At 46.6% G+C, this 13,332-nt stretch overlaps 1 long non-coding RNA gene across 1 annotated transcript in view; it reads left to right on the top strand.

Moving 5' to 3' along the window:
* LOC134740330 (uncharacterized) overlaps positions 1-4,654 on the top strand; it is an 83,022-nt gene extending 78,368 nt beyond the window's left edge. Inside the window, exons 3-4 of the long non-coding RNA XR_010127723.1 lie at positions 2,900-3,049; positions 3,527-4,654. This is a non-coding gene — a long non-coding RNA (uncharacterized LOC134740330). The remainder of the gene's footprint in view (positions 1-2,899; positions 3,050-3,526) is intronic.
* Positions 4,655-13,332: the final 8,678 nt, after the last annotated feature.

The following is a 13,332-nucleotide window of genomic DNA, read 5'->3' as shown; positions in this document are numbered from 1 at the left end:
CGCTCTACTTTTATGGATTGGCTGCTGCGGGGTCTCTGGCCCACAGGGCCAGACACATGGGCCCACAGCTGCAACTACTAGGCATGCTGTCCTATCGTTTCTGCTGCTGGAAAGAGAAAGACTCCCTCAGTTCCAATTCCAGAATTACTGGGGAAGGAGAGAATTGTCCTGGCTTGGGTCAGATGTCCACCCTGGACCAATCAGCTGTGGCCAGGGGCCAGCCATAGTGTGTATAATGGCTCCTCTTGTGACAACTGTGTGTGTGTGTGTGTGTGTGTGTGTGTAAAGTTTCCAGAAAAGCTGGAAACAAGGACAGAGAAAGTAGATACTGGCAGACAAAACAATATCGAGTACTGTATATGTTTTCATATTTGTATAACTGAGATTAAACTGTATGTAAATGAATCTTGTTTTTAACTAAATGTTATGTCATTAGCATTTCCCTAGTCCCTAAAATCGTTGTAAATTGCATTTTGAATTATTGCATTGTATTCAATAATTTGGATTTACTTAGCAAATTCCCAATTGTTAGATATTTAGGTTGTTTCTATTTTTTTAAAATTTTCATACTTAATGATCTTGAGGTGTTAAAAAATTTCAGCTATCATTAGTAATGCAATGGTGGAAGACAATTTTCCTGATTTCATGCAAGAATTAGGTACATTATTGAGAATTAAAAAAAAAAAAGATTTGGTCCCACAGTTCCTCATCCTATTTCAAAATTGATGCAAACTTCCTCTGATTTCACCTCCTGCTCTGCTTCTCTTTCCCTTTCTATCCTTCCCTACACTGGAAATGGCAGTGGGAGTTGATGGTTGTGCAGTGCAGAGAGTGGGCAGACAGACAGTTAGGGGGTCCCCTGGGGCCCCAGGTTTGCCTTGTCTCTGCTTATTTTCTTTCTGGAAATAGATCTAGGTAAAGTGAACCATACAAGTAAACCCCGCTACTTTGTAACAAACAATCAACACCCCCAAAGTTAGGCATCTCAGGAATGAGGCTCTCTTCAGAAGAGGCTGGAGGAAGTAGTGCGAGATAATACAGGACTGGAGACAATCAGGGAGAAGAATGAGGTGGAGGGCTTGTGGTCAGGGGGACCTCAGCAAAGGTTGGCTTCTCAAATCTGTGTAACACTCCTGACCACCTTGCACTGCGGACCAAGTAAGAGTTGCCCAACCACTAATCTGCCACATTCTCCTCTGGGAAGGTAAGTCTGGGAAGGCCAGTCTTGGGATGTTAGTGGTTTTCAACATCCTGTGACTTTTCCCAAGTTGGAGTTAAACATTTGCTCAGGCTGAAATGTGCTTTAAAGGCTCTGAGACTTCCTGAACTTGGGGGTCATTGGATGTTTTCTAGTGGAAAGCAAAGAATTCCTGAATGTGATAACCTTTTCTCCTTAGCTGCAGGGAGTTCAGACTTTTTGAAGGAAGTGCCATTGAAATTCACAAGAGATGGAAGGAAAGTAAAAATCATGCCCTACTCTGTGCTGCATGCTTCCCATCGATTTGATCTTTCTGACGTTTGAACTGGGAGTACCCTAAACAGTTCTCTCTGTGTCAGATTCACTGGTCGTTTAGAGCTGCTCTATTGTTTCAGGTGATCTGTGTTTTGAGGAGAAGGTGCACAATGTCCTTTGTCATTGTTTTTCTGCATTTTCTAACACTTTCTATTTGTGGAATACTATGGTTTTTATTAGATATTCCAGTTCTTTCTGTCCTGGAATGGCTCCAACTGATGTTTTATCATTCTTATTTGTTTTGAATAATAATAAGTGAATAATAATACTAAATGCCATGACTCCAGGAGGTGGAACATTTCTCAAGCTGGAGCTGTATTTAATTTTGTTTTGGAAACTGCTAAAATCATTCAATACAACAAGGCTAAGAGGTGCTACATTTCTGATTGGGGGTGGGAAAATAGGAAATAAAAATATTCCTGCTCAGTTTGGGAGAAAGAGAACTGGCAGCTGAATATGTTTCTTACCTTCATGGGGAAGCCCTACCTCTGAGCTTGAGAGCATCTCCACAAACCTTGAATAAATAGGAAAATCCTACACATTGGGACTTTAGTCCTAAAACTTGGCATTTGGGGATAACGATTTATACTTTGACACGATATAGGGAAGAAGGATTTGGCAAGTAAAGAATAATGCAAATAGCAGAGCAGGAGCAAGGTTTAAGCCCCTTGAGAGACCTATTTCCCCAGCTCCTGTTAGGGCAGCTCTGAGGGCCCTCCACTCAGCAACCTTGGCTAACGGAGGCATTGCCGTCTGAGGAACTGAGGTACGCTGTTGTAAGCTGATAATTGCAGTACCTACCAGACAACCACAACTGTGACTTTCTCCTAATTTAGGTCTCCCTCTGAGTGTAAAACTGTAGTTAGTAAAATAAAAATAGAGTTCTAGAATAACTGGCTTTATTCAAGGAATCATGCCACGTGACTTTGCCTTTTTGTTCTGTTTCCCCATCTGTAAAGAGGGGATGATAATGGGTCCTCCTTATGGGACTGGTGGGAGGATTAATTCAACTCATTGGTTAGAAAAATGCCTGGCATGAAGTAAGTGATCAATAAATACATTTAGTTATTTGTTTCGGGATGGGCAGGCACATAGCCTTTGCTTGCTAAATTGCATTCGTGTTTTTCTCGTCTTGATATAATAAGCTTGTGCTCCCTGAGCAAAGGGCAGGGAAAGTGGGGAGAGAAAGTTTGGAAATGTGTTGAAAAGGAAAGAGGAAACTGATGTTTACTGAACCCAAACTACATAGCAGGTACTGCCCCACCATTATTTTATTATTTAATAAATAAATTATGGTTATGCATATCCATATTTTATATATCCATATTTATTTATTCGTGAAATGAATGCGTGAGAATAAAGGACAGAATATTTTGTTTCCTTTAGAGCTGAGAAGAAGTGAAGAATCTTGCCAAGCAAGAGCAGCATGTGCATAAGAGAACCAGGCCCTAGCCCAACATGCCGTTCCTCCCACATCCATCCAAGGCGCACCTCACAGGTCACCTGCCATGTTCATTCTGGAGAAAACACAGCTTGGTGAGTGATTTATGCTGGGATCTGATAGAGATCCTAGGCCAGGCTACCCTAGACAGGGTGGCTCATCAAGAGAAGGCTGAGGGGGAGAGAGTTCCCTGCTAGGGTCCTAGGGGAGAAGTGTGGCAGTGGCCAACCCCCACGTTCTCAGCAAGGGCTGGGTGGTTGTGGTCAGACGGTCCTATTGTTGTCTAACTTCAGGCAAGACCCTTGAACTTTCTGAGCCCTGCTTTCATTCTCTGTGAAATGGGAATAAGAACACCTACCTCACAGGACTGTTAAAGGCCTGGTACATGTAGATCTTCAATTGTTATAGATTGAATTCTGTCTCTCTCAAATTCATATGATGAAGTCCTAATCCCCGGTACCTTTAATGTGACCTTATTTGGAAATAGAGTCATTACAGATATAATTAGTTAAGATGAGGTCACATTGGAGGGTAGGCCCCTAATCCAATATGATCCATATCTTTATAAAAAGGGGAAAATTGGAGACAGACACACAGGGAGGGTGCCATGTGAAGATGAAGGCAGAGATTGAAGTGATGTGACTACAAGCCAAGGAATGCCAAAGATCGCCAGCAAACCAGAAGCTCGGGGAGAGGCCTGGAACAGATTCCGCCTCAGTCCCCAGAAGGAACTCATGCTGCTGACACCATGATCGTGGACTTCCAGCCTCCAGAACTGTGAGACGATAAGTATCTGTTGTTTGAACCTCCCAGGTTGTGGTACTTTGTTATGGCCGTTCCAGCAAACACATAAACCATTGTCATCTTTGATAACCCTGTGGCTCCTCCTCTCCCTGTCTTCCTAGTGCCTTCCTTCAAGGGTATCCTGCAGGCAACTGGAGCAGCTGCTTGGAGGGATGCACAAAGGAAATGCCAAAACCACAGTGAGGTCCCGTCTCACACCGGTTACTATGTCTATTATCACAAAGTCAAAAAATAACAGATACTGGTGAGGTTGTGGAGAAAAAGGAACGCTTTCACACTCTTGGTGGGAGTGTAGATTAGTTCAATCATTGTGGAAGATGATAGTGTGGCAATTCCTCAAAGACCTAAAGACAGAAATACCATTCGATCCAGTGATCCCATGACTGAGCATATACCCAAGGAATAGAAATCATTCTGTTATAAAGATACATGCATGTGCATGTTTATTGCAACACTATTCTCAATAGTCAAGACATGGAATCAACCTAAATGTCCATCAGTGGTAGACTGGATAAAGAAAATGTGGTACATATACACTATGAAATACTATGCAGCTGCAAAAAGGAACAAGATCATGTCCTTTGCGGGAGCGTGGATGGAGCTGGAGGCCATTATCCTCAGCAAACTGACGCAGGAACAGAAAACCAAACGCTGTATGTTCTCACTTATAAGTGGGAGCTAAATGATGAGAACACATGGACACAGCGAGGAGAACAACACACAATAGGGCCTACTGGAGAATGGAGGGCGGGAGGAAGGAGAGGATCAGGAAAAATAACTAATGGATACTAGGCTTAATACCTGGGCGATGAAATAATCCGTATAACAAACCCCCATGATATACATGTTTACGTGTGTAACAAACCTACTCATCCTGCACATGTACCCCTGAACTTAAAATAAAAGTTAAAAAAAAGAAATTTGCTAAAATAGTAAATATTAAGTGCCCTTACCAGACACACACACACACACTGTAACTATGTGCGGTGATAGGTGTATTGATTAATTTATAATAATAATTATACAATGTATATATTTATCAAATTATTACATTGTGCACCTTGAAAATATATAATTTGTATTTGTCAATCATTCCTTAATGTAGCTGGAAAAGAAAAACAAAAGGAAATGCACTGCGGGGTGAAAGGACGGGGTGCTGAGACCAGAGCAGTGATGGTTCTCCTTCCTCGTCTCAGTGTTTCCGCCATCCGCAGCCGCGGCTCAGCCTGGGCAGGGCGTCTGCCCACCTCTCTCCCTCTCATGTCTCGGGGCTCCTGTTCTACTCCCCTTCTGCCCACATGTTCTCTTCATGCCCATCTGTGCCGTGGGGTCTTAGGGAACACCATTTCCAGCCCCAGCAAGGCGCCTGGATCCACCAAACAAGGATGCCTGGCTCGGCGGAGGGATCACAGGAAATTGTCATGACAACTCGTAGGGCTTGGGAAGTGCTTCTGCAAACCGCTTTCTTAACGATTGGCCCTCGGAACAGTCACAACTGGGCAGAGAGATACCTGGAACAGGCTGGGTTCTTGTGGGACTGGGAAGAGGGTGTGTGGCCAAGCGATGAATAACTTTAAAGAGTGACTAGCAGGAAGCAAGATAGTGGGATTCTGATTTATTTAAAATTGTGTGTGGAGGAGTGGGAGAGCAGACACCACATCTCCTGGTGAGGCTTGGGACGAGTCCTGCAGCACAGTATTTTTCTTTCCTCCTCACTCCTTCTTTTCTTTGCTCCCTGTCCTCTGTGCATTGCTTGCCTCTCCTCCTTAGCTGGGTGCTTATGGGGCCAACCTTATGTTGCACCTGCCGAGTCCCCCCATTAATCTGATCTAATTCACAACATGTGATTTAGGGGTGTTGCGTGCCCTGAATGAGAGCAGGAGGGGGGCAGGAGAGGAGAGAGAGAGAGGCAGCGGTGGGGAGAAACCCCGTTTGATCTGCTGAAATGCACCTTAAGAGCAAACCCATCCACTTTACTGAAGGTATCAGCTGGGTCCTGCCTACAGTTATGTCAAACAAAGTGTGCTGCGAAGTGCCAACTCTCCCTTTGTGCTGTGACACCGAGAGCTGCCAAAAGATATTAAAAAGCTTGCATGAACTAGGTGATGGCAGCTGTAACTATCTAAGTTATTGCCTGGCAGCTGCAGCACTGCCTCGCTGCTGCTGGCCGCCTTTATAGTTGGTTCTCCATTTGTTTGCCCTTTCTCTAGCAACCGATAGCACCAAGCCTGCAGTGGGCGAGTCGCCGCCCCAGCCCCCTCGCGCCTGCAGGAGGGGAGACTTGCAGCGAGCTGAGCTGCATGGAGAGACACCCTCGTGCAGCTTCTGTGAGAAGTTATGTTTTTCTTGGCTGGGCCCCAGACTGGTTTTGCATCAGTCAGCTCGACTCCAAGGAACCTTGGATGAGGGGATGGCACAGAGGCGAGTGTGCACACCCAGGCGCACACACCAAATGCCGCTTTTTTGTGTTTGTGTGTGTGGCTTTTTTCCCTTCCGTGTTGGCTCTGATTGCGCTAGAACAATATCGCCAGCTCCAAGCCCTGCCAGTCCTACATCTGCTCCCTAAAACCTCCAGCAAATAAGAATACGGTGGGGTTGTTTAACCAACACTTACAATATACACACTTTTCAGCTTTTCTCCCCCTGGGTTGCCCAGGCTCAGAGATCTGGATGCTGGTGGCAAAGGGTTGAGAGATAAGGGGCTAATGATCCCTATGGGCATCTGTCTCCGAAGCCTCCTTCTCTGGCATGTTGATCTGCGGCATAAAATACATTTCATTGTCATGGGCTTCGGGGAAGGTGTCTGTACGGCGGGCTGGTTTTTTGTATTCTTCTGTTGAGTTTGGTCTTTTCAGCTGTCTGTTAAATAATTCATACAGCTCATGAAAGTAATATTTCTGGGATGTAGGGGGTTCCATTTTTCCGATTCCCTTTCACTCCATCTTTTTTTTTTGAAGCGGTTGTGGGGAGAACTTGGCAGGCGTGGCCTGGGTGGTATAATAAAACCTTCTGTCTTTTCCTCTCACCTCTCCAGCTCAGACTGGGAGGGCAGGAGGGGTTGCTGACCTTCAGCAGGCCAAACCAAGGTCAAGCCTGAGGTTTGAGTTTGGTTTTCATCTCAGAGTTCAGCCATCAAAGAGTGCCAAAGGTAAGGGGCATTTTCATCGCTGTGCTGGACACCCGTTCGAGCCATTTTCCTGTGGGGAGGGCCTCTCCTTTCAGTATCCCTAAGTGCTTGCCTGGTGCCTAGCATGGGGCTTTGCCCCTGGTAGATAATGACGGTCTGGCAAAATGGATTGAGTTGAGGCCGTTTTGGTGGAAGGCAGGACTCGGTACTCTTAACCTCTGTTATCATGGTCAAATCAATCGAAACGGATTGGCCAGTTTTGTTTGTCTTCATGGGTTAGATTGGCATTCAGCCTTTGCCAGTGCATAAGCGAAGCCTCTTGTGGAAGAGTGAAGTGTCCTCCTTCTTGCCCCACAGAGCCTCCAAGCTGGGTCACGTGTCCTGCTGAGTGTCTCCTGTCTCGCCGTCTGCTCTGTACTGTGTTTGTCTTTTCATCTGTGACCCTCCACTACACTGAAAGTCCCCCCCAAATGGGGACCAGGTCTACCTGGTTCACTGTCGATGGAACGTGAAAGGATATTTTCAAAATTAAAACAGGCTTTCATGGAGTCATGTGCAACCTTCCTGAAAGTCTGAGGTGAGAGGGGAATTTCCTTGGAGCCCTCCCCTCCTACCAGAAGCCCCCTTTATCTTGGATCTCCACAGCCCTGGAGGGGCTCTTTGGGAGTTCTGTGCCCAGGCAACATGACCTGTGTGAGGCCCTTCCCTTGAAAGTAGACCTTTGGGATGACTGCCCATTTGCTGGTTGTGTGCTCCAGGGCAAGAATTTCATATCCTCATCAGTAAACTCTACACCCACTTCAAAGAATTAATTGGGAGGTATTATGGACTAAATATTTGTGTCCCCCACCCCAAATTCATATGTTGAAGTCCAAACCTTCAGTATGACTGTATTTGGAGATGGGGCCTCTAAGGAAGGAATTAAGGTGAAATGCAGTCTTATGGATGGGGCCCTGGTCTGATGGTGTTAGTGTCCTTATAAGAAGAGACACCAGAACACTCCTCTCCACCCCCACCCCTACCCTTCCCTGCATGCACACGCACACAGGGAAAGGCCATCTGAGAACATAGTGAGAAGGTGACTGTCTGCAAGCCAGAAAGACAGCCCTCTTGGGAAACTGAGTCAACTAGCATCTTGATCTTGGACTTCCCAGCCTCTAGAACTATGAGAAATAAATGTCTTTTGTTGAAGCTGCCCAGTCTATGGTATTTTGTTATGAAGACTAAGCTAAGACAGGGGAATTAATCCATATAAAAATATAAATCTCGACTGGGTGCGGTGGCTCACGCCTGTAATCCCAGCACTTTCAGAGGCTGAGGCGGGTGGATCACGAGGTCAGGAGATCGAGACCATCCTGGCTAACACGGTGAAACCCTGTCTCTACTAAAGATACAAAAAATTAGCTGGGTGTGGTGACGGGTGCCTGTAGTCCCAGCTACTAGGGAGGCTGAGGCAGGAGAATGGCGTGAACCTGGAAGGTGGAGATAGCAGTGAGCTGAGACCATGCCACTGCGCTCCAGCCTGGGTGACAGAGCGAGACTCCGTCTCCAAAAAAAAAAAAAAAATACATATATATATGTATATATGTATATATAAATCTCAGCACGGTGTTCGGCACATAGTAAAGAAAATCATGAAGGTTTGACATTTTTCTCGAGTATCTGTGGTCTGGGAGGTCAAGGGCATGCAGCCAGGAGGAAGAGGGGTGAGAGACTGAGGAGCCTCCAGGTCTGTGGTGGGGAAGGGCCAAGATGTCTTTGGATGAATCTCGGCAGACTATGGAGGAGGTGTTGTGGTTGGAGGCTTGCATGATGGTTAGGAGGTCTGTGGAGGGCAGAGGTGAACTGAAGCCACCACGGGAAGGCGTGGAGGGCAGGAGGGGACTGTGGTTTATTGAAGGCCGACTGTCACCAGGTCTTTGCCCAGAGCTTCACACAGATGCCCCTGCCTGGCTCTCCACTTTCCCTCCCCCAGGATGCCACCCCATCTCCATTCTACAGACAAGGAAATGCCTTGGGTTTCAGATGAGGATAGCTGACATTCACTTCTCACTTGCAGGTGTCCAGGTACAGCTATATTCTCACTCAGTTCGCACAACTACCCCACAAGGTACATTTTTTGTATCATCCCCATTTCATAGGTGAGGACATTGAAGCAGAGTGCTTTTAAGTGACATGCTGAAAGTCACACAGTTAGTGGTGCTGGTGCAAGGATTTTAAACCCAGGCAGGTGACTTTGGAGCCTGTGCTTAGGGTCATATGTTTTACTGCCTGGGGGGCTGAATAATGGGTCCAGATCTCACATTGCCAGACTGGGGTTTGAACTGGGTTCCACCTGGATTCCAAAACTTCCCATGATGTTATACTGCTCTGGAGTCAAGAATGTAATTCTTAATAGTGGGGGTTTGCTGCAATGACAGCAGCAGTAACATTAAAAATAGAAGATGACAGATGATGATAAGTGACTGAACATAGGAAAGAGGTGGTGTCCAGGCCCTTTAGGGGCAGGACTGTGCCTGTGTGGCAGCAAATTGGGCACAGAAGAACACGACAGTGTTTGCAGGAGAAGGTTGTGGGTTCATACTCACAACATCCTCAGGAGGTTGGTGCTATTATTATTCCAATTCTATAGGTGAGGAAACTGAGACACAGAGAGGTGAAGAAGCTTGCCCAGGGCCACACAGCTAGTGATGGTAAAGCCAGGATTTGCACCAAGGTGGTCTGACTCCTGACTCCATCCTCCTAGCCATTATGCCATGCTGCCTTCAATGGAGATTTGATACTATATGGTAACATTGACCTGGTGGAGGATGTTATAGGCAAAATAAAGAAGACGGTATTGCATTTCTCCTCACTAGCTGAGGACTTGACAGAGTGGGGATTTGTAGAATGCATATGTCCTGTGTGTCCAAGAAGCTGGTGGCATTATGGACCTACGTACTGACTTGGAGGGTGTTCCTCTTAGCTCCATGCTGACTAAATAGATTGCTGTTGATGACAGCAGACCTCACCAGGACAGGTGCACTGAGTTGACAACTTGGGGAATTTTCCTGAGGCCTCTGTTTCACTTCCTTAGACACTACAGGGCTCTGTGTGGTGTGAACAAGCCCTTCAGTGCTGCTACTGTTCACAGGTGCTGAGCTCTACTGCTGGCCTTCCAGGAAGACAGTGCGGTTAAGAGTGGAGGCTGCTGGGATTTGAATCCACTCAGTTATTTTCTGGCTGTCTAATTGTGGGCAGGTTACTAATCTCTGTGTGTCTCAGTGCTGTAGTTTGAATGTTTGTGCCCCTAAACCTCATGTTGAAGTTTGATCCTCAATGTTGGAGGTGGGGCCTGGTGGGAGGTGTTTGGGTCATGGGGGCGGATTCCTCATGAATGGCTTGGTGCTGTCCTCAAGGGAGGGAGGGAGTTCTCACTCCAGTCATTCCCTGGAGAGCTGGTTGTTAAAAAGCAACTGGCACCTTTCCACTCTCTCTGGCTTCCTCTGTCGCCATGGGATCTCTGCACATGCTGGCTGTCCTTCACTCTCCCTATGAGTGGAAGCAGCCTGAGGCTTTCACCAGATGCCCAGTCTTCCAGCCAGCAGAATAATGAGCCAAAAAAAAAAACTCTTTTTCTTTATAAATTGCCCAGCCTCAGGTATTCCTTTATGGCAAACAAATGGACAAAGACATTCAGTTTCCTCATCTGTGCAATGTGGATTGTTACCATACCTCCCTCTCAGGGCTGTGATGAGGATGAGATCGATGAAGTACTTAGAGCCTTGCTTTGCACACAGTGCCCATATTACTGTTCTTGTTGCTGTTTGTATCCCAGCGGGGCTGGCTGTCTTGTGTTTATGGCTGACTCACCATTGCGGCTTGAAGGCTTTGCAGGTCTTCCATCTACATCCAGGAGGGATGCCGCTAACTCACATGTCCTCTTTCACGCAGCCTCTTCATCACTGATGGCAGATGTTGGGGGACTCGGTAGGGATTTCGGATGCAGCAAAGTCAACTCCCTTACGTCCCCTCTATGGCTCTGTGGAGCTGAGATCTAACCAGCTGAGGGATCAGTGGCTGGCTGCCATATGTCAGAGCTGAGGTCAGAGACCCTGCCTGGCCTGGTCCTTCAGTTCACCTCTGGCTCTTAATGACTGTGGAATTGCTTATTTTCTCTGGTGTCAGAAGGTGTCCTTGTCATTTTTTTAAACCATCTCCATAGATGTTACAAGTAAAGTCATCAAGGCCTTTAGACACAATGAGAGGAAGGGATCTGAGGGCAGAGAGTCAGCTCTTGCATCTTTTTCTCTCAAACTACCTTAGTACCAACCAACTATTGCTAGAGCGCCTTTTGTGCAAGTCTTTGAGAACACAATATGGACAAGCTGGACACAGCACCAGCCCACAAAGAGCTTTCAGCCCAGTAGGGAAGACAGTTCAACAACCATGAAGAGGATCTAGAGAGTTAATCAGGGTATCCCAGACAAAGCTCTACTGAGACTTTATCTGTAGCAGGGTTGCTGGAGGGAGTTGTATCCAATATGCCAGACCGACTCATATTTGAGGGAATCTTAGGGTATTTTCTGTCTTAGTAGTAATAAGCACATTGCAAGGTTTTATAAAACCCATAGGTTTAAGGTTTTCATTTGTATTGTAATTGCCTGACTTTCAATTGCCTGTGGCCAATTTTTAGTCCCAGATTGACCTATCACCATCACTTCTGTTTTCTTAAGTCACCTGTGCAGGCTTCCTGGGGACTCGACTTTGCACATCCAATTTGTCCCATTCAACACACATTATTCATAATGAGCCTATTGTGTACCAGGCCTGGAAATTGAAAGCTTCAGTTCAAAGGACTTTACTCTCTTTTCCTGAAAAGTTGAGCATATGTTGGTTTTTGTAAATCTGATATCTAATGTACTAAGAGAATTTACTTTTTAAAGGAACCTTCAAATTTAGTGTTTGACTTTCTGTACCTTGGGTATTTTTAGAGTGGGGCATACATACACTCCTATTAGCAGAAGCTAAAGAAAATTAGGAAGACAATGGCATAGCATTCTAGAAGTGGAGGGACCTAGGCAATTATCTGACTCAACTTCTGGATTTTTACAGATGAGGTGATTTAGACCTTGACACAAGACATGGATGTTTTTGGTGGCTGAGCTGGCAAGAGGCAGGGCCCAGGCTCATTGTCTGTCGCTCCTTCCTGTGTGCCCTGCTCCTAAACCAGTTGTCTAGTCTGTCTGGGTTATCTGTTGGTTTGCCTTATCTGTTCTGGGTTCCTAACCTCAGTGTGAGGAAATGACTCTATCGTATTTCCATAAAACCAGCATGGGAGTTTTTAGTCTCAGGCTGAGTTGTCCCCCCAACTGCTGGCCCTCCTGGGCCCCATTTTGGGCACTCTCCTTCCCCTTGGAGCTTGTGTGTGGAATTTGAATCCTGCTGCGACATTTGGCTACTTGAATTCACTGATCTCCAAGAGCATGCATGACGCTGACAGACCTTTCCCTCTTGTGCCCAGAAACCCCACTAAAGGAACAAGGACAGATGCAGCCACCACTGCCCTTGGAGGGGGGAAGTCATTGAACAGAAGGCATGAAGACATGGCACACGAAGCCTATTGTCCCTGCTGCGGCCATGCTGGGCACCTCAGCGCCTGTTCTCTTGGGCTGCTACCGCTTGAGGCGTGTGGAGCGTGGGAGCTGGATAGGTATGTGGCCCTGGACGCTGTCCCTACCAACAGCCACTCAGGTGGGGGCCTGGTGGGGGGCAGGAAAGAGCCTCCCACATTCTTCATGCAATTCTTCTTCTATTTTGCATAGCCAAGTATCGACTTTGGGAACCTGACTCCGGTTGCAAATGAAAACCTGAGGGCTTTGGTGAGGTGAGGGATGCACCAGAACAAGAGTCTCTTTTCAGGGCAGCCCCATCTGGAGGGGAGACTTGGACTTTGGCCATCTCCTTGTCACCCCTAAATTATCTCCCTCGCTGGGACCCTATGCTAGTTCCAGGCAAGGTACAGTCACAGGGCAGGAGAAGGAGGAGGAGATCACCCTGGGAGTCACTTCCCAGGGACATCAGGAGATGCTGATCTTCAGCGGGGGCCTGTAAGATGATGACCGCCCTGGGGAGGGAGGGGTACAGAAACAGATAAAAGACAAGACCAAACAAAGAGAGTTCACTTTGGCTCCCTTGTCTTCTTTCAGATGAGGGCTGACTACCTGGGTGGTGAGAGCTAGAGTTAGGACGAAGGGAAAGGGGACTGGACTGCTCTCTGCTGACTTTCTTTCTCCTTTTCATAGGGAGGGGGTTTGGGGAGGAATAGTGGGGTGACAAGAAACTTGTTGAAGAGAGCTGTGCAAACAATGGCTGGTGCATGCCAAAGCTGGCAGTCAGTGGTTCTTAATGTTTGAATGGAAGTGGCTGGAGCTAGCTTTTTTTTTTTTTTTTTTTTTTCCACAGTCA

This window comes from Pongo pygmaeus, chromosome 1 (genome assembly GCF_028885625.2).
Source record: "Pongo pygmaeus isolate AG05252 chromosome 1, NHGRI_mPonPyg2-v2.0_pri, whole genome shotgun sequence".
NCBI lineage: Eukaryota > Metazoa > Chordata > Mammalia > Primates > Hominidae > Pongo > Pongo pygmaeus.
This window is presented reverse-complemented; position numbering and strand designations above follow the sequence as displayed.